The sequence below is a fragment of the Rattus norvegicus genome, chromosome 15, assembly GCF_036323735.1.
Source record: "Rattus norvegicus strain BN/NHsdMcwi chromosome 15, GRCr8, whole genome shotgun sequence".
Lineage (NCBI taxonomy): Eukaryota > Metazoa > Chordata > Mammalia > Rodentia > Muridae > Rattus > Rattus norvegicus.
Window position 1 is genome coordinate 89,748,626 of NC_086033.1, and position 19,915 is coordinate 89,768,540.

Consider the following 19,915-nt stretch of genomic DNA (forward strand, 5'->3'; position numbering starts at 1 on the left):
TCCTATTAAAACCACTATAGAACGCATGGAATCTTATAGTTAATACGTTAATTATGCTTGTATAACAGAGTATCATAAATAGTATCACGGATTGGTTCTTGCCCATAGGATGGTTTTGAGTTGGGCCAGTCATTGGTTGGCCATTTCCTGTGCTCCATCTTTGTCCCTGTACATCTAGAAGGCAGGATTCATTTTGGATCAAAGGATTTGTCAGTGGTTAGATGTCCTTATTTCTCCACTAAGAGTCCTGTCTCACTAAAGGAGTTGGCCACTTCAGGCTCCATGTCTTGCACTGCTAGGAGTTTTAGTTAAAGTCACCCCAATAGACTCCATGGAGTCTCCCTGATCTGGTTCTCTGGCACGTTCTAGAGATGACCCCTCCTAGGGAACTTCCATTCTCTCTCCTTACATGTGAGATTCCCGTTTCCTTTTCCCCTCCCATTCCTTCTTCCACCTAATTTTCTCCCTCCACCCACCTCTGATGTCTCTTTTCCCCTTATGATGAGGTTGAAGCATTAGAGCAATAGTAATAAAAGTGCATGGGATTGGTTGATAAACAGACACATGATTTTTGATAAAGAAGCTAAAACCATACAATGGAAAAAAAAGAAAGCTTCTTTAATATGTGAAACTGATCTAACTGGATGTCTGCATGTAGAAGAATGCAAATACATTCATATTTATCACCCTGTGCAAAACACATGCCCAAGTGGGTCAAAGTCCTCAACATAAAACCAGTACACTAAATACAATAGAAGAGAATGAGAGGGAATGGCCTTGAACACATTGGTACAGGAGACAATGTCTTGAACATAATACCAGCACCTCAGGCACTAAGATCAATAGTTGATAAATGGGACCCTGGGAAGCTGAAACACTTCTGTAGGGCAAAGAGCACTGTCAATTGGACCAAACAGCAGCCTTCAGAATGGGAAAAGATCTTACCAAACCTACATCTGTCAGAGGGCTAATAGCCAAAATATATAAAGAACTCAAGAAGTTAGACATAAACAAGACCAATAACTCAGTTAAAAAATGGGTATAGAGCTTAACAGAATATTCTCAGTAGAGGAATCTCAAATGGCAGAGAAACACTCAAAGAAATAATCAACATCCTTAATCATAAAGGAAATGCAAATCAAAATGACACTGCAATTCTACCTTACACCCATCAGAATGGCTAAAATAAAAAAGTCAAGTGACAGCTCAAGCCAGCAAGGAGGATGTAGAAGAAGGGAAACACTATCCTTTCTGGTGGGAGTGCAAACTTGTATAACCACACTGGATATCAATTGGAAGTATTTCAAAAAATTGGGAATAGTTTTACCCCAAAATGTAGCTATACCATTCATTGGCATATACCCAAAAGATGGTCCACTACCCCACAAAGTCACTTGCTCAACTATGTTCATGGCAGCTTTTTTCATAATAGCCTGAGACTGGAAACAATCCATATGTCCCTCAGCTGAGGAGAGTGGACAAACAAAATGTGATCCATTTACACAATGGAATACTACTCAGCTATTAAAAACAATAGCATCATGAAACGTGTAGGCAATGGATAGAACTAGATAATATCCTCCAGAGTGAGTTAACCCAGACCCAAAAGGATATTCATGGCATGTCCTCATTTATAAGTGCTTATTGCCTATAAAGTATTGGATAACCAGGCTACAATTCACAGTCCCAAAGAAGCCAAATAACAAGCGAGCTCTAAGGAGGATGATGTGACATTTAAAATTGTGTTTGTATATGAAATTATTCATTCTGGGTCCATAACAATATACATCCTTTGAACCATTTCTTTTTATTTTCCTTTCCTTTCAACTTGCAGAGCCTAGAGTTCTATATTCTGCTTTTTTTCAATGTGTGACAATGTCAGAGACATGATATAAATGGAAACATTTTGCCTTAGTAGAATGGCTTACGTCATTCACCACAGTATCGTTTAGTTTATCTATGTTGTTGCCTTAGAATTAATTACCTTATTTTCAAAGATGATTGATATTTTGTCATAAACATATGCCATGTTTTCTTTATTAACTCATCCATCAATGAGTATTTGTTTGTGTTTCTATAATTAGTTATTTTGAATGCTGATGCTGTAATAAGCATATGAGTGCAGATATCTCTCTGAGTGTATATATATATATATATATATATATACATATATATATGTATGTGTGTGTGTGTATTGTTATCTACCAGAAGTAAGAGTACTAGCTCATAAAGTAGCTTCAACTTTAAATTTTGTGGAGCCTCATAGAAATATACAATTATACATCCTTCCACCAGTTTGTAGGTGTTACATTTTTTCCATAGTCTCATCCACAGTTTTGACTTTTATTTTAAAACTATGGTTCTCCTAACAATGAGTTGGAATTCCTTCATGGTTTTTATTTGTCTTCCACTATGATTAAAGACATTGTTCTTATTTTTATGTACTTGCTGATTGTTTGTATATCTTTTCTGAATAAATACTTATTGAATTCTTTTGTCTTAATTTGGAAATCAAGTTATTGTTATGTATACAGTTGCACATATATGTATGTACCTATCTGCACACACACATTTTTTGTTAATAGAGTACATGTTTTCAAATATTCTTTTAATGGATCTTGTCTCCCCCTTCTTGGTAAACAGCTGACTTTTGACTTTCAGTGTCAAAATAAAACTTAAATCTAAGGCACAGCAGTGCACGTTTCTAGTCCCAACATAAAGAAGAGGACAGAGGATTTTGATTTCCAGAATCCTGACTGGGCTATGTAACCACCGCCATCACTAGTGGACCAAACTCTTCAACCAAAATAAACAACAAAAATTCCACAACCAAATAGAAGTAACTGCTCAACTTTCCTGCAGGCTTTGTAAGTTCCTGCAGTGTTTCTGGTGGGTTATTTAAACATTAACTCCTGCAGAAGATATGTCACCATACCCAAAATTTGTATCTCAAAAACAATAACAAAACAACGGAACATCCAGTTTAATTCAGCATTAATTGTAGGAAGGAAATAGCATTTGTTAGAGCAGAAATTAAGTGAAAAGTAGAGTAGCAAAGGAGAATGATGAAGGGTAATTTTGAGAATATGAAATTGATTGACCTGTGGCTAGAGTAACTTGAAGAACAAAAAGGTACAATAAATCCAGTATGCACTGTGTAACCATTAAAACTAAAATCAGGAAAGAAAAGATTATTAAGTACAATATGCATTCATAAGACAAAATGTAAAAACTAGAAGGTATGAATACTTTTCTTGAAGCATTAGTTAATGATGACTGAATAAAGAAATACTAAAAAAACCCTCAGAATAATTAACAAGGGGATAATAAAACAATAATTAAAATTCTCCAAACCATGGCACCCAGTAGCTGTCAATTGCAAATAGCTACTTAGCTAGTAATGCGGCCTCATGAGTCATACATTGTTTAAATGGAGAATTCTATCAAACATTTAAAGAATGAAAGCCAAGCATTCCCAATCTTATTCAAAAAGTTTCAGGAGAGAGACCAGTTATAAGCTTATTTCCTGAAGGCTGACTTCTTTTGATATTCACTTGATGAATCCAGGTCTGCCAATGAATGCTTTGAAGTTTGATTTTATTTTTAGTTGTGTGTGTGCATGTGTATGCATGTATGTTTGTGTGTGTGTGTGGCTTTCTGTGTGTGTTTATATGTGTATGTGCATGCATTGATGTCTGTCTGTTCATCTATCTGCAAAAACCAAGAGGGGAAGTCAGATCCCCTAAAGCTGGGGTTATAGATTGTTAAAGGACAACCAGTGTAAATGCTGGGAACCAAACTCAACACTGTTCTTCAACAGTGGTGCATTCTCATAGCTACTGGGATATCCTTAGAGCCCAGTTAATAGATTTTGTAGTATAATATTAAATATTGGCTATAATGATGTAGAATAGAAAATATAAATATGAATGTGAACAAAAGTACACAACTGGGAGGTCATACACCCTGGGTTGATCTCAAACTTCATTATGTTTCTTCCTGCAATCAAGGCTAGGATGCAAAACTGGGTAAAGGACTCATAATTCATGACTGTGGCTGTTTAGTCATAAAGATGAGACCTCTTTATGAAGTCTGCTGGGTCCGACTGTAGATCCCAAAACATTATGGATGAGGAGGTAGGGAGAAGGTAAGGTCTGCAGGACGAGGAAGAATGCTGTCTTTGGAAGATGACATAGCTATTGCACTCATAAACTGACCCGAGCTCCAAACCTGCATAAAACAAAGCTAATGAAAATTCCACTGTACACAGGGGAGTGGAACATGAGGTGACCTCACTAGATGAAAAGCATTTGGGGTAGGGGCAGTCATCCTTCATAGATGTGACTCCCGGTTGGGTGTTCATGCTACAGTGGATGGTTCCTCATTCACATCCACATTGGGAGTACTAATTAGACTTAGTGATTATTTTAAAAAGGTTCTTGAGGTTAGGAGAAGAGGATATGTTTGGGTGTTCTGGGGGTGGGTGGTATATTCATATTATATTGAGTGCAAGTGTGAAATTATGAAATTAGATTTTCAAAAAAGGTAAGGAATTTCTGCTAAGAATGTTTCTAAGAAAAGGGACACTACCTAGTTTCTTGAACATGTTTTAAGTACCAAATTCTTCCCATATTTTCTTATAAAGGAAGAATGATATCAGATAGGAAAATCTTTACAAACATAGAACCATCAGTTGTTAACTAGAATACAAACAAATAAAAATACTAGATGACTCTTCTTCCCCAGAAACAATAGAATTGCTGAACATCTGGTCATTTTAGGTCAATTTCATTTCATATTTTGAACAGAACACTCATAATCATTAATCTTGATTGTCAGTTTGACTGGATCTGGAATCAGCTGAGAAGCTGGTATGGGCATGACTGTATAGGCATTTTCAGAAAGGATTTACTGCGATCAGAACCTCATTGTGGGTGGCACCTTCTGGCAGGTAGCCCTGATACAAATTGTTCTGAAAACAATTCATTCTCCCTGGTGTGTTTCTTGCCAGTGCATGAATCTTCCCAATTGCTGCAGCTCCTGGCATCCTTCTCTGTCATTAGAATCAAGCACCTTTTAACCTAGTTTTTGTAAATACAGGACTTTATTTAACCATAACAGCAACCATCGGTGAGAATTGAATTTCCCTTCTGCTTCCAAACACCTGTTGTTTGGAAGGAAGGAAGGACTGTTGAAAAACAAAAAGAAGCCATGGAATCACTCAGGACTGGCTTCGGCTGCATGAGACTGTCCACTGCCCATTGCTGACAGCGAATGAAAGGGAGGCTAAGGGAACAGCGTACCAGGGAATAAAGGGAAGGACCAAGGAAGTGTTGGTAGCTTCTGTGTTTTCATCCCACGTGGTTAGGCCTGTAGCAGCAATCAGCACAGAGAATCTTTGAAAGAACAGAACATGTTAAAGTGGGGAGGGTCAGGATTCTGGGGCTCTGAAAGTAGCTTTTTTAAGGCCTAATGTGAGGAGGTGGAAGGCATCCAGTTCTAGAAGGAATGTCCCCTAAGATATGTTTCAGCTCGGTAATCTCTTCTACTGGGCATGCATTATAGCTAGGAAGGCTAAAGACAGAGCTGACCGAGCATAGAGACTGCAGTCCATTCACAGACTGAAAGCAAAGCTCTGTCAACAAGCAATAACTTCCAGTAGTAACTGGAAATAGATAAAATTCCAGAGGGTAAGAGGTACCCTGATTGGCCACTAGAAACATGAGGATCTATCAGTCACCCTGAGCTAGCCTTAGGAAATCCACCCTTTACTGGAAATCCCATTACCAGAGCAGGAAGTGAGCCTGGACTCCAAGCATGGAATTATGACCTGCCAGGAGGAAGACTTGGTTACCTTTAAAGCTTAGAGGTAGGAAGCTGGTGGTAACAATGCCCCACACCTAGAGTTCAGACAGTACACTGCCACCCATTGACCCCTTCCTATGGTAAGGCAGGGTCAGTGGTTGGGTTTTTCAGACCAATGCATTGTTGCTGTGGACACGGAATCCTGAAAACATCTCTGCAGCAGTCCTGAGCCACACTGAGAAGCCTAGTGAAGACAGTGGCATCTCCATTCCAGAGATCATGCAAAGGGTCAAGCTATTCGAGTTCCAAGCAGATGGCTACAAGAACATGGGGCAACCTATGGGACCCTAGGAACAGTGCATAAATGTCTTTTCAGAACAGCCAGTGGACATTTCAGTCAGTATTTTCAAACTCTGGTAACAAATTCCATCCCTAAAGGATTTATGCAGAACAAAATTAATACAGAGAAATAAAATGTGGATGTATCAATATTTGTTAAAATAATTGCATCAGTTATTTTATATTTATATTTTATAGTATAAAGATTTATAATAAATTAGTATTATATAACTTTTATAACTGTTTCAAATGTAAGATGATTCATAAATATGAATTAAGTATTCCCTTTAAAATAATTTAGTAACATTGAAGATCAATTCTTTGAAAAGAACAATGTAGCATTGTTTTAGTTAGGGGTTTCTAGAAGAACAGAACTAATATAATGTATACACATTATTGAACAGGATTTATTGGAATAACTTACAACTGGTCAGGAATGGGTAGTCACGTAATAGCCATCTATATTCTGGAGAGGAGAAGAAGCTAGAAAGTATGCACATGTGTATATTTTGTAGCAAATATTTGTAGTAGCACCTGACATATTGAAAGTGACTTTAAATCAAACAAACATGCCACAAGGCTGCAAGCAATCCCTGCTGTACGTTGATAACAGTTTTGAGGTTTTTAATGCTATCTCGTGTCAGTCAGACAAGTCTTCCCCTCCAAACCTCTGTTAAAAGTCTCTGTAGAAAGTATCCCTCATTCTTTCCCCATACAATGTTTTCTGCGCTGTTGCATAAATACAGCACAAAGCCCTTTGTTACGGTTAGACAGAAAACACAGGGAGAGATGTAATAGTTTCAACTGGGTTTACTCTTGATCAAATTTCTCCATGAGGAAGTGTCTTTTATGATTCCTTAATGCATTATTGAGACATTTATGCTCATTTTATTTTGGTTAAACATTCCCCAGGCCTCTGGTATTTCTATTCCCATCATTACATTATGTGCTGGAATCCTTCCCCTAGTATTCCCATCTTTTCTTTCATTGGATCTATATCTTTAGTGCTCACAAATGAGTTCATAAATGAGTACAAAATGTCATTTTATGCAAAATTGTGTGGTTAGTTTTATTTTAATTTTTCAAATTTAAATAAAAGTGAATAGAATAATATTGTTTGTCAAAGAGGGATACAGTGATTAAACAAAGAAACAACAACAACAGAAACTCTGTGTGCTAGTGATAAGGGTGATTTTAGGAAGAATGCTAGTGCCCTCAGAAACCAGAAGAGGTTATGCTAGCCCTTGGAGGGAAAGAACAAGGAGTAGGATGTAAGCTAGAGTCATTGGGTGCTGGGAATCCAAGTCAGGCCCTCAGCATGTTTTTAACCTCTGATCCATCTCACCCCAACTCTTTATTTCTTAAGGTAAATATGAGAACCACCAAATATGAAGGAGATGATGAAATACCTTAGGTAGGAGCAAAAATCTATTTCTGAAAAAAAATCAAACAAATGCCAGAAAAGAAACAATTTTAAAAAATATCAAAAGTCATAAAGGTCACTGTGGATGGAAGGTCAAAAGCATTTGCCAAGTGCAAACACTAATAAATCACCCCTGCCCTTGGAAAGGAGGCTGTATTTACTCTGATATTTTGGTCCTTCAGTGTCCACTTCAAGCAAAAGACCATCTTTTCTGTCTAGCAGCCTTTTGCTTATTACTCCGGCTCCTGGTGAAACTCTGCTTCTTTTGTTAAAACTACATGTTTCCTTCAACAAGTTTTCTTTCTTGTTCTGAATTACCTACTATTTCTTATTTATTATAGACATTTTGGAATCATTCACTTTTATGACTAAATACTTCATTTATATAACATATATATTTATTTTATTTCATTGCCAGGCACTGGCTACATACATCAAACACAGTCCATGTTTTCATGGAACCTAATCTTTGTTTGAGAAAAGATACTAATTATTTAAGAAAAATCAACTTCAGTGAGAGTGATACTTGTGGTTCTTTAGAGGTAAAAGTCATTACACTTAATCTAGGCATGGAAGAAAGGACAATCTATGTAATTAACTGATATTGAGCCCGGAGCTGATGGATTCTATCATGCTAGCCAAGTACAGAACAGGGAGTAGTCCGCCAGGCAGAATAAACAAGAGATTGAAGTGTGGTACACCAGACCTATGCATTTATGCTTAGGTCTCTCCAACCCCATGCTGGAGACGAGATATGCTAAAGAATAGAAGAAAGTGAAACTGAAACAGATCAGTTACCACGAGGAGATGTTCTTCTGCACTTAGTACCCTTAGTTCTTGATTCCTTTGCACTTGTATCTGATCCTCCTAACACTCTCCTAGAAGCTGGTTCATAGGGAACCAGATTGCTCCAAAATATCAGGAAATTGCATTCAATCTAAGGCCCATGGGAATTCTCTGAAGAATTTTATAGAGAAGGACATGATTTTTGTAGTGGTTTACATGAGAAATGTTCTCCATTAACTCAGACGTTTGAACATCTTTTTCCCACTGATTGGTGCCGGTTGGGCAGGTTTAGGAGGTGAGGCCTTTCTGCAGGACTTTGAAGCTAAAGTGCCTTTTGCCTCTGAGAGTTCACTCTCATTCCTTTGTGCTCGCATTGTAAGATGTGCTTCCTAGGCTTTTGGTTTTGCCTCCACATCTGCTGCTTGCTGGCACACCTCTGCCCCACCATGATGGACTCATCGCCCTGGCACCAGGAGCAACAATAAATTCTCTTCCTTAAGTTGCTTTTTGTTTTAGTGTTTTATCACAGCAGCAGAAAAGCACCTAATATAATATAAAAAATAGTTTGTATGTGGAGTTCATCCTCACTGTATTGTGAGTGATAGACTTCATTTTAATTTGTGGCCTATGCATGAGATTCTCTATAGATACAGCAAATCTGGCTATTGACTGGTCTTAGTCAGGGTTTCTATTCCTGCCCAAAACATCATGACCAAGAAGCAAGTTGGGGAGGAAAGAATTTATTCAGCTTACTTCCACATTGCTGTTCATCACCAAAGGAAATCAGGACAGGAACTCACACAGGGCAGGAACTTGGAGACAGGAGCTGATGCAGAGGCCATGAAGGGGTGCAACTTATTGCATTGTTTCCCCTGGCTTGCTGGGTTTGCTTTCTTAAAGAACCCAGGACCGCTAGCCCAGAGATGGCACCACTCAACATGGACTGCCCCCACCCCTTTGATAATAATTGAGAAAATGTCTTACAGCTGGGTCTCATGGAGGCATTTCCTCAAGGGAGTCTCCTTTCTCTGTGATAACTCTAACTTGTGTCAAGTTGATACACAAAACCAGCCAGCATACTATTCTACTCCCTTCTTCATTCACCTTAAATTTTATTAATGCAGGAAAATAAAATATCATTGAAAAAAACAGATAATTTAACATTTTAGTTTTAACTCAACCATGTCTCTTTGAACTGACTTGTATGACCTTGATATTGACCCACAAGCCGTGTATTGTTTTATTTTTCATCTCCATATTCTAATGTTTAATCAATCACAGTCAACACTGTAACTCTTTTAGGAGTACCATTCAGTGACAATCATGAAGTATTTTGTCCTGAGCACGCACACTGTAAGTGGGCTTTTACAGTCAACCCAAGCATTCACTAAGGTTTATTTAGAAGTCACAAGGATGGAGATTGTCTTTCCTCCCAACTGCTTACACCCGAAGGAGCTGGCCGCTTCATTCAACAACTTACATACTCATGTTTATTTGAATTTGTAGAACAGGATCTTTATTCGGAGGCCATCTGATGGGGCTTTTGGCAGAAGACTTCCTCCAGGAGGGAGAACTGTAGAAATGCTTTCTGCACTCTTAGTATCCTTAGTTCTTGGTTCCTTTCCACTCGTATCTTATCTTCCTAACTCTCTCCTGGACTCTGGTTCACAGGGATTCAGGATCTTAAGTTTTGACTTCCATCCAATGGCAATGGAATGATCATTATGTACTTGCACATCTCTTTTGATTCACCTAACTCTAATTATAGCATCAATGAATGTGGAAAAAATGGGTCAGAGGAGGGATGTTGCTTTCCTGGCTTAGCATCTTGCTCAAACGATCCCGGTAAGCAATTAACAGGCATGGCCATTACTTTTATTTTGGCTTGTCTTAACCAGAAGCTCCAACACCTGGTGCCTCCAGCTGAGCTCCTGACAGTATAGTCACAATATTGTGCAGCTGACATCCTCACAGCTGTGTAATGTGTTTATCATCAACAGTGAAGCAAACGATGGGCTTCATATTCTTCAGGAGGCAGGGGATGGGCGAGGAGGTAGTCAGAAAAGACTCCCACTATTATAGAAAACATACTAATCTTAATTAAGAAAATTTGGTAAAAATGTTCATTAAGTAAAGTGTAATCTTCCTTATGAAAGCTCTGGGAGGAGATGAAATGAACCATAGAACATTCCTGTGTTCGGACATTGTCAAAGCCCTTCATGTTCTTGGGTGTGATTTATGTATTCCAATCTAAAGGACAGAATGCAAAATAATGATTAGAAACATAAAATAAATATGAATCAGCAGACATTGAGTTTTTTAATTAAAAATTCTAATTTTTAATCTTTGTATAACATTTCCACGAGGTTTGAGACTTTCTGAACCTTATGGGAAGTTCAACTGGATGGTGCCCAATATAGGACACTTTACTATTAGTAAGACTATAGCCTTTCCAGCATATTCTACATTATTTTTCAGTGTTTTTCGTCTAGGTACATATTTCTCCCACCCTATATCTGTCCTGATAAGTTCTTATAAAACAGGTATATTAAGCAGAAAGAATTTAACATATCAATACTCTCTAAAGATGCAATTGAGAATCAGGAACAATAACAGAGAATGTCTGACATAATTCAGATAAGCAGGAAGCAGCTGTCACTAGCTTAGTGGAGGGAAATAATAATAATAAAAAAAAGAGTTACTATAAAAGGGTTCAGGCTTGGATAATTCATGTATTACAGTCTGCAGAATGCACGCAGGAATCAATTCTAAGGATGTTTCTTGAAAGAGCATATTATCTGTCACTGAATGGGGACAAATTTATGGATATGTCTGTACAACACCGAGGCTCTGCATTTAACATGTTAAATCTGCTCTAATAATTTGTTTGCCTTACTGACTGGATCTGATGCTTAACCGTTGCCAACATGCAAAGAGGCTGAAATACCCAACATTCTCTCATATAATATAGTGGGAAAAAATCCAGGAGCTTTGGAAACACAGAACATTGGGCTCGCTGTATCGTGAGCCATCTGCTCCCTCATAATAGCAGAAGAGGGCTGAGAGGATTTCCTCTTCCCCAGGGCAATGATGTGACATGCTGGAAGAGAATGGGCACCATGACTGGAATGCACCCCACGAGCGGGACGGTCCAAATCATCCAGAAGAAATTAAGATATTTTTAAAAAGCTGCCAGTTCGATGATCTTTTTAACCACGGAAAGTGACATAAAATCTCAAAATAATGAAAAATGAATCTTTTGTATGAACATTAAATACATTTTAAACTTGATGAAAGAGAATGGATGCTTTAGAAATGTCTCCATTGAGAAAGACTGATCCTTACATTGAGGATGGTGGGTCCCAGAGTATTACAGACATGAGGAGACATTTATATCATTATGGAGAACCCAGAGTGTGTGTTGTCCTGTGTTGAGCTTTCAAACACAGAGGAGACAATAATGCTCTGATTCTGGTATATACTAATAAACGACAACATCAGATGTAAGGTAGAACTGCAGATTATTAATACTTGATGTAATATCATACCTGATATTTTGAAGGAGTAGGTAGAGACCTTTAAACTGTCTAAGTTGGATAACATTTATATCAATTTTCAAATGACCTGAAAATTTTATTAGAAGAGTTCTTTCAAATATATAAATTAAAAATCTTCCATCCTTTATAAAAGTATGTTTATGTTTTCTGTATTTATTGTGCATCATGTTAAGGGAAGTTTCAGTAGAGATTGTGCCTTAATTTTGATTGAGACTCTGGCTTCCAGTAAAAATAAAATGACACTATGGTCCAGAGGTGAAGTATGGGTTTAAGGAAATTAGTTTATGTTTTAATGCACTCAGAATACACGCATAAACATCTTCAGTCATGTACTTATCTTCTAATAATACAGATATATTTAGACACTGCTGGTATCTGGAGCTGGCTCTCCATCAGGCTTGGTAAGTGATCATGTCCTGTAACAGGAGAGTGTTACTGAGGCAGGGAACCCAAAGCAGCTCCAGTTCCCTGGCGATGTGGTAGAGGCTGCCGCTCTCAAATGCTTCCGGCGTACAGGGTAGTGATGCACGCCACACTTTTATAGAAAGTTCTTAATTGTTGCTGTATGTGGACAGCTCTTCAGAACCTGGCGTACATCAACATTAGCTTAACTATGGGAGGCCTAAACTGCATCTGAATTCCCAGATTAGGGAATAATTTAATACTTTCTTACACAGGAAATACAGTTGAACTAGAGGATGGTTTTTCTATATCACTAACGTTTTTCTTCAAAATGTGAGATATTTGTATGTTAAATTTGGAAACCTTGAATTGTTGTTTGGCTGGTCCAGATTCAGATTCCTAGAACTCTCTCTCTCTCTCTCTCTCTCTCTCTCTCTCTCTCTCTCTCTCTCTCTCCCTCTCCCTTTCCCTCTTCCTCTCTCTCTCTCTCTGTTTCATATGCTAAAAGTGTAGTTATTTTTCTCAGTGTTGTGTGTTGTGATAAGTTACCTGAAGAGAGCCCCCCTAAGGAAGAAAGTGTCTATTGCTAGCCAAGTTTGGATGCCCTAGTTTGTAACTCCAGGGACAGCATGACAAGACATGAGGCAGCTGATCATGTGTGTCTGTTGTCACCAAGCAGAGAGTGATGAATGCTGGCGCTCATCTCTTTTCTCTTCTTTGATTTAGTTCAGAACCACTGTCCAAAGAATGACACAGCCCGTCCTTAGAAGAGACCTTCCCATTTTGCTTACTGCAAGCTAGAAACTCCTTCCTGACAAGCCCAGAAGATTCTCAGTTAGGTTATTCTTGACCTTGTTAGGTTGACCATATATTATTCTCCCCCAATAGTAACCCCACTCTTAAGGGCTATCATCTCACTATTTCTTGAAGCCTTCACCTCCTGATAGTATTGCTGTAGGTGTTAGGTTTCAACATAGGACACAGGTTTCAACAAGACACACATTTAGAAAATAGTGTGAGCATGGGAACTAATAATCATAACTAAAGATCAAGGACCAAGGAATGCTCCACATAACCAGGTCTATGTATATGAAAAGGGCTGGTGGTGCTTAGACATAGTTTTTCATATTCAGAGGAAAACAATGTGTTTGGCTGCTGGATGACTACTCAAGTGGTGGTCATGGTTTGGCTTGCAACTATAAAGGAAGCAGAAGCTCTCTTCTAGAGCTGGCACAACACAGGCTTAGGTTGTAGATGAGAAACCTGTTTGCTCTTTGTCCTCAGTCTTCTCTCCAGACAAAAGGAAGATGGCAATGTAGTAGTTCTGTAATCAGAAAGCTCTAGAAAGGTCTCTAAGAATGGCAGAAACTTAGCAAAGAACTGGTTCAGGCCACAACAATAAAACTCTTTCAAATATGTAATTCAATCTTAAATGCGTCTGCATGTGATGGTTTCTGTTTTACTAGAAAATGTATATGCATGAGTTTTCACAATTTGCATGGGACACAGTTGAATTGTGTAAAACAAACAGGATTTGATTGCTTTTGTAGCTGGACAAAGCATGTGGCTATGGGCCATGCTCACTTCGACTTCTTAGTTTGATTATTTCCTGAGAGCATGCAGGGGAACATATTGCCAAATGCAAAGGCACGGGAATAGTTTCTGCACTTATCAGCTTCAAGCAGGCTTAGGATAGAGCTTTTCCATTAAACATGCCATTATGCTTGAGAAAATACAATGGCGTGTTTTGTAGAATAACACTAATTCACTGTGTTATCTGACATCGAAGTGTAACTACCACAATCCAATTGATGTTCAATAAAGCAACAAGGATTTACCTATGTTGGGGAAACTATAAAATTTACAGGTTCTACAAAATTATATACTGTGATGTTCTCTTCACTGTAATTGGAAAATAGCATCTAAGAATTATATAGCAAATTAAAAATAACATCATTACAAACTACAAAAACTGAACATGTAACATGAAGTTTAAGAGACCATTTTACAGTGGTGCTTTGAAATGAAGGAATAAAGCTAATTTACTATCCACAGAAATACGGTGATATATAATTCATGTCTAATTAATAGAAACCAGGATTGCTCAAGCAGTAGAACAATGAAGAGAAATACTTTCTACAATATAATATATATATATACATATATATGATCTTATAAAAATGAGGAGAACTTACTGATTCACATTATGAAATTTCCTATGCCAATTTGGATAAGAAATGAGTATTCCTTTCATTGTCTCTTTGTTATTATTTTATTGCCGTGAAGAAGCAACATGACCAAGGCAACTCCTGAAGAAAGCTTTTACTGGGGCTCATGAATAGCTTCAGAGGGTGAGTCCACGACTGTCACGCTGTTGGAACAGTAGCATATCTTGTCAGCAATCAGAAGGCAGGGAGCGCAAGGCTGGGCTTTTTGTGGGCTTTTGAAATCTTAAAGCCCATCCATATTTACACATCTCTCCCACAAAGCTACACCTCCTATTCCTTCCCCAAACTATCCCACCAACTGCAACCCAAAATGACGGAGCCATTTGAATTCAATCAACTACACATTTCTAATTCTTGTTTGTTGTGCCATGTCTTCATCTCCTTCCTGCTTTATTATTATGAGACTTTCTGTTACTTCGGCCCTTATTGCTGCACATAAAATGCTTCTTACAATTCTTTAGTCACTTCTCTAGTGTTCTACATTCCTATACAGTTCTATGAATGGCCGCTTGTTAAATTGCCTTTTAGAAGTCCATTTGAGCAATGGTATTCTTAAGTATTGCTTGTGCAATCTACACTTTTCCTTTCTTCAGTCCTCCAGTGGTTTTGCTTCAATCCATCAGATATACTTAATTTATCAAAATTGAATTACAATGGGAACAACATGTTGCATATAATGTTAGACTAAGTTTGACTTGCACTGGTAGACCCAGTGTCGCCAGTGTCTAAAGAAGCCTATTCAGATAAAGGTTATTCTATACATAAAAGAGCCAAGGTTTATGGTTAACAATGCTGGTTGAGGTACTCAGAAATTCAATATTAATGGTGTGTGTGTGTGTGTGTGTGTGTGTGTGTGTGTGTGTGTGTTCTGTACATTTAAATCTTATGTTCTCTTATGGTAAAAGGACAGGATAAAGACAAGATGTTAACTCAATTGGCCATATTTTCTGTGGTAAATGAAAGCATTAAAGCTGTTCTGTAATCAACCTTAGCTGATTTACTCTCATCATGCAAAATTTATTCAAACAAATTACGGCTGAAAGAAAAGCTAGAAAATAATTGCCAGGGCTAGGTAATTGTCATCCACTCAAAAATCATCATTTATATTTCTCGGGGAAAAGTAAAGCATACATTTAGGATAAGTAGCATAAAATGTGGAGTGCACCCACATGACATCACCGAGCAATGGGAAACACAGACTGTTGCTCCATGGCCTCTGCTGACTGGAGCTGAAAGCATTTTCTGTCTACCAGTTGTCTCTTTGATATAATTGCTTGCTAGTCTCCTTGAGGGACTTGTGATTATGTTCTTCACACTGGAGTGGACAGTAGGGATGTGGTATATATTCTAGAGCCTGTGATGGTTATCTGCAGTGATTCTGCATGTTCATTTTTGAGTGAGTAATTCCTTGGTTCCCTCTATTATTCCTTTAGACTTTGTTTAATTCTTCTACTTTCCTCAAGCTCCCCTTCTCTTAGGCTGAATCTCTCTTAACTTCTGTCCTTCTCTAATTTCTTTTATGAACCCTGCTTCTTGCTTCTGGTAAGATGCTTGTGGTACATTGATTTTATTTTATCTGCCTACTTTCACACTCTCTCAGCATCCCACCTCCTCTTTCTGATAGGCTCTTGCTATGTAGTTTAGGCTACCTCCAAACTTGTCATCCTCCTACCTCAGATATATTAAGCTCTCAAGGCTGTGAACCACTAGCATCTACATTCTTTTCTCATTTCTGCTTCTCTTATTCCAAATCTACTTTCCAATATAACTTTGTTCAGAAATTCCTACCACTCTTTTATTTATATGACAAATGTTTTTGTTTCCCTCATTTTTTAGGGTTTCTTTTTCTTTCATGTCTACAATTTTTCCTCTATCTTTCTAAGTTTTAGTTTCTTATAATTCTCTTCATTTAATTTTACCTTTACTTGCATATATGATGGGAGACTTGGAAATATTTAAGCACTTAATTTTACTAATTAAATGATAACCAATTTGCTCAAAATTCTGTAGGCCAACAGTTCATTAACTGAATGTTAATATATATTCTTACAAAAGATATTACCTCATAAGCATGGGGGTGTGCTTCATTTTGGATATAAAGCTTGTATCAAGTGCACACATTTTTTTTTTAACTTGAGTATTTCTTATATACATTTCGAGTGTTATTCCCTTTCCCGGTTTCCAGGCAAACATCCCCCTAATCCCTCCCCGTCCCCTTCTTTATGGGTGTTCCCCTCCCCATCCTTCCCCCATTGCCACCCTCCCCCCAACAATCTAGTTCACTGGGGGTTCAGTCTTAGCAGGACCCAGGGCTTCCCCTTCCACTGGTGATCTTACTAGGATATTCATTGCTACCTATGAGGTCAGAGTCCAGGGTCAGTCCATGTATAGTCTTTAGGTAGTGGCTTAGTCCCTGGAAGCTCTGGTTGCTTGGCATTGTTGTACATATGGGGTCTCGAGCCCCTTCAAGCTCTTCCAGTTCTTTCTCTGATTCCTTCAACGGGGGTCCTATTCTCAGTTCAGTGGTTTGCTGCTGGCATTCGCCTCTGTATTTGCAGTATTCTGGCTGTGTCTCTCAGGAGCGATCTACATCCGGCTCCTGTCGGCCTGCACTTCTTTGCTTCAACTATCTTGTCTAATTGGATGGCTGTGTATATGTGTGGGCCACATGTGGGGCAGGCTCTGAATGGGTGTTCCTTCAGTCTCTGTTTTAATCTTTGCCTCTCTATTCCCTGCCACGGGTATTCTTATTCCCCTTTTAAAGAAGGAGTGAAGCATTCACATTTTGATCATCCGTCTTGAGTTTCATTTGTTCTAGGCATCTAGGGTAATTCAAGCATTTGGGCTGATAGCCACTTATCAATGAGTGCATACCATGTATGTCTTTCTGTGATTGGGTTAGCTCACTCAGGATGATATTTTCCAGTTCCAACCATTTGCCTACGAATTTCATAAAGTCATTGTTTTTGATAGCTGAGTAATATTCCATTGTGTAGATGTACCACATTTTCTGTATCCATTCCTCTGTTGAAGGGCATCTGGGTTCTTTCCAGCTTCTGGCTATTATAAATAAGGCTGCGATGAACATAGTGGAGCACGTGTCTTTTTTATATGTTGGGGCATCTTTTGGGTATATGCCCAAGAGAGGTATAGCTGGATCCTCAGGCAGTTCAATGTCCAATTTTCTGAGGAACCTCCAGACTGATTTCCAGAATGGTTTTACCAGTCTGCAATCCCACCAACAATGGAGGAGTGTTCCTCTTTCTCCGCATCCTCGCCAGCATCTGCTGTCACCTGAATTTTTGATCTTAGCCATTCTCACTGGTGTGAGGTGAAATCTCAGGGTTGTTTTCCCTTATGACTAAAGATGTTGAACATTTCTTTAGGTTTTTCTCAGCCATTCGGCATTCCTCAGCTGTACATTCTGTGTTTAGCTCTGAACCCCATTTTTTAATAGGGTTATTTGTCTCCCTGCGGTCTAACTTCTTGAGTTCTTTGTATATTTTGGATATAAGGCCTCTATCTGTTGTAGGATTGGTAAAGATCTTTTCCCAATCTGTTGGTTGTCCTTTTGTCCTAACCACAGTGTCCTTTGCCTTACAGAAGCTTTGCAGTTTTATGAGATCCCATTTGTCGATTCTTGATCTTAGAGCAAAAGCCATTGGTGTTTCAGGAAGTGCACACATTTTTATGCAATGAAATTATCTGAGAAGATAAGGTGAATTTATAATAGCTTCATAAACAATAACAAAGAAGATTCAGACAGATAGATGAATGGTCAATGATGTGTTTTCACTGTACATGTGTTTGGTCCTTGGATAAGTAAGTTATCAGACAACAAATTGAACATCTATGTTTCCCGAGAAAGGGATTAGGAAATAGGGTTGATTATACCTTTATAAATGAAACTTTAATACACTGGTCTCTTGATTGATTTATTTGGTATTTACTGACACTATAACAGCAAGAGATAATGATGGTTATTTGATCAATGCTTTCCAATGACATCAACATTCCAATGGCAAGCTTTAAAGTGACGTTTCAGTCAGACATGATGGGAGAGTATATGCCATCCATCATATGTAGTTACAACTCCACCCAGATTCCACACTAATAGTCATTTGAAAACAAAAATCTAGAATTATCTATTCAGATCCCTTCAAATTCATTAAGTGCTAAGGACATAAGGTGTTAAATGGAGATGAGAAGGGTAATGTATTTAAAGATCGGATAATACCACCTGTGGAACAGTGAAGAGGACAATGAAGGGAGAGAACTGGATGCACTGAGAAAGATACACGTGATGGCTCAAACTTAATAGACATGTCTCAGAAAACTATTCTGGAAACATTCTACGTAGGGTATAACCTGAGGGGTGATAGACGAAATATAAAGCATGCAAGGCAACACATCACTTCAAATAGAATAATTCAGCTTCTGTAATCAACCAAAATCTTAGCCAACAAATCCTGGCATATCCTGTAAAACGGAATGATGTCATGCTAGTTGGCACTAAATCATTCAGGGTTTTGTTTTAAAAGTTTAAGAATATGAACATATTGTCATTTGGTTCTATAAATTCTTCTCAAATCTTCACTTGTTTTGTATTTTTTACCTTTAAAACCATTTAGTATAAAATCTATCAGGTACGTGTTACTTGGATGACACTGTTTATGTTCTAAGAGCCTCTTCCTACCTATTTGGTAGATTTGTGACTGTCTCAATGTGACACTGTTCACCATTTTGACCCTTTTATCCCATATACATATTGGCCCTCTGCTGAGCCAGACCTGTGAGTTTTCAGGACTCACAGTTTTATGACTGGATCTAAGGGTTTTTTGTCCAATTTGTAGATGTAACCATATGATAAGGATTATTACTATATAGTAGTTTCCTTCAGATTGAAATACTCCCATGAAGACCAAAAGTGCTTTGAGACTCAAGAGGTAAACAAAGGGTCACATTTCTAGGAAAATGAAGGGGTTTGAAGAATATAAAGGACCCTCTCCAGCTTTATAAAATGATCCTTCAAATGATCGCAGCAAAGGACACTGAGCAACAGAGCTGCAGAGAGGGGATCTCTCAGACTGCCTCAAAGTGAGGCAGAGACCCTAAGGACTGAATATTTCATGAATAATTTTCCTTGGTGTGGTGGATATTTAGTGATGCAGCTGATATTTTGAGTTATCATTTTTCCTGAAAGCGATTCCTCATCTGAATACCTATTAGTAAAATGAAACACTTTAGGTCCTCAAATTGGACTTTGTTGAAATCACTGTTTTGTTTTACCATGTGTTCCCTTTCTGGGGTAAGCAGACATGCATATGTGGATTTCTTAGGGATAGTCTTACACAATTCTTTTTTCTAATATGTCA

The 19,915-nt window shown here is 38.1% G+C and overlaps 1 long non-coding RNA gene across 4 annotated transcripts in view; it reads left to right on the forward strand.

Annotated features, from left to right (window-relative positions):
* Positions 1–19,915, forward strand: part of LOC120097072 (uncharacterized) — a 50,199-nt gene that overhangs the window by 20,207 nt on the left and 10,077 nt on the right. The window contains exon 3 of one of the 4 annotated variants that reach the window (XR_005494263.2): positions 14,599–14,663. The exons of the other annotated variants lie outside the window; for them this stretch is intronic. This is a non-coding gene — a long non-coding RNA (uncharacterized LOC120097072). The remainder of the gene's footprint in view (positions 1–14,598; positions 14,664–19,915) is intronic. 4 annotated transcript variants of the gene reach the window in all.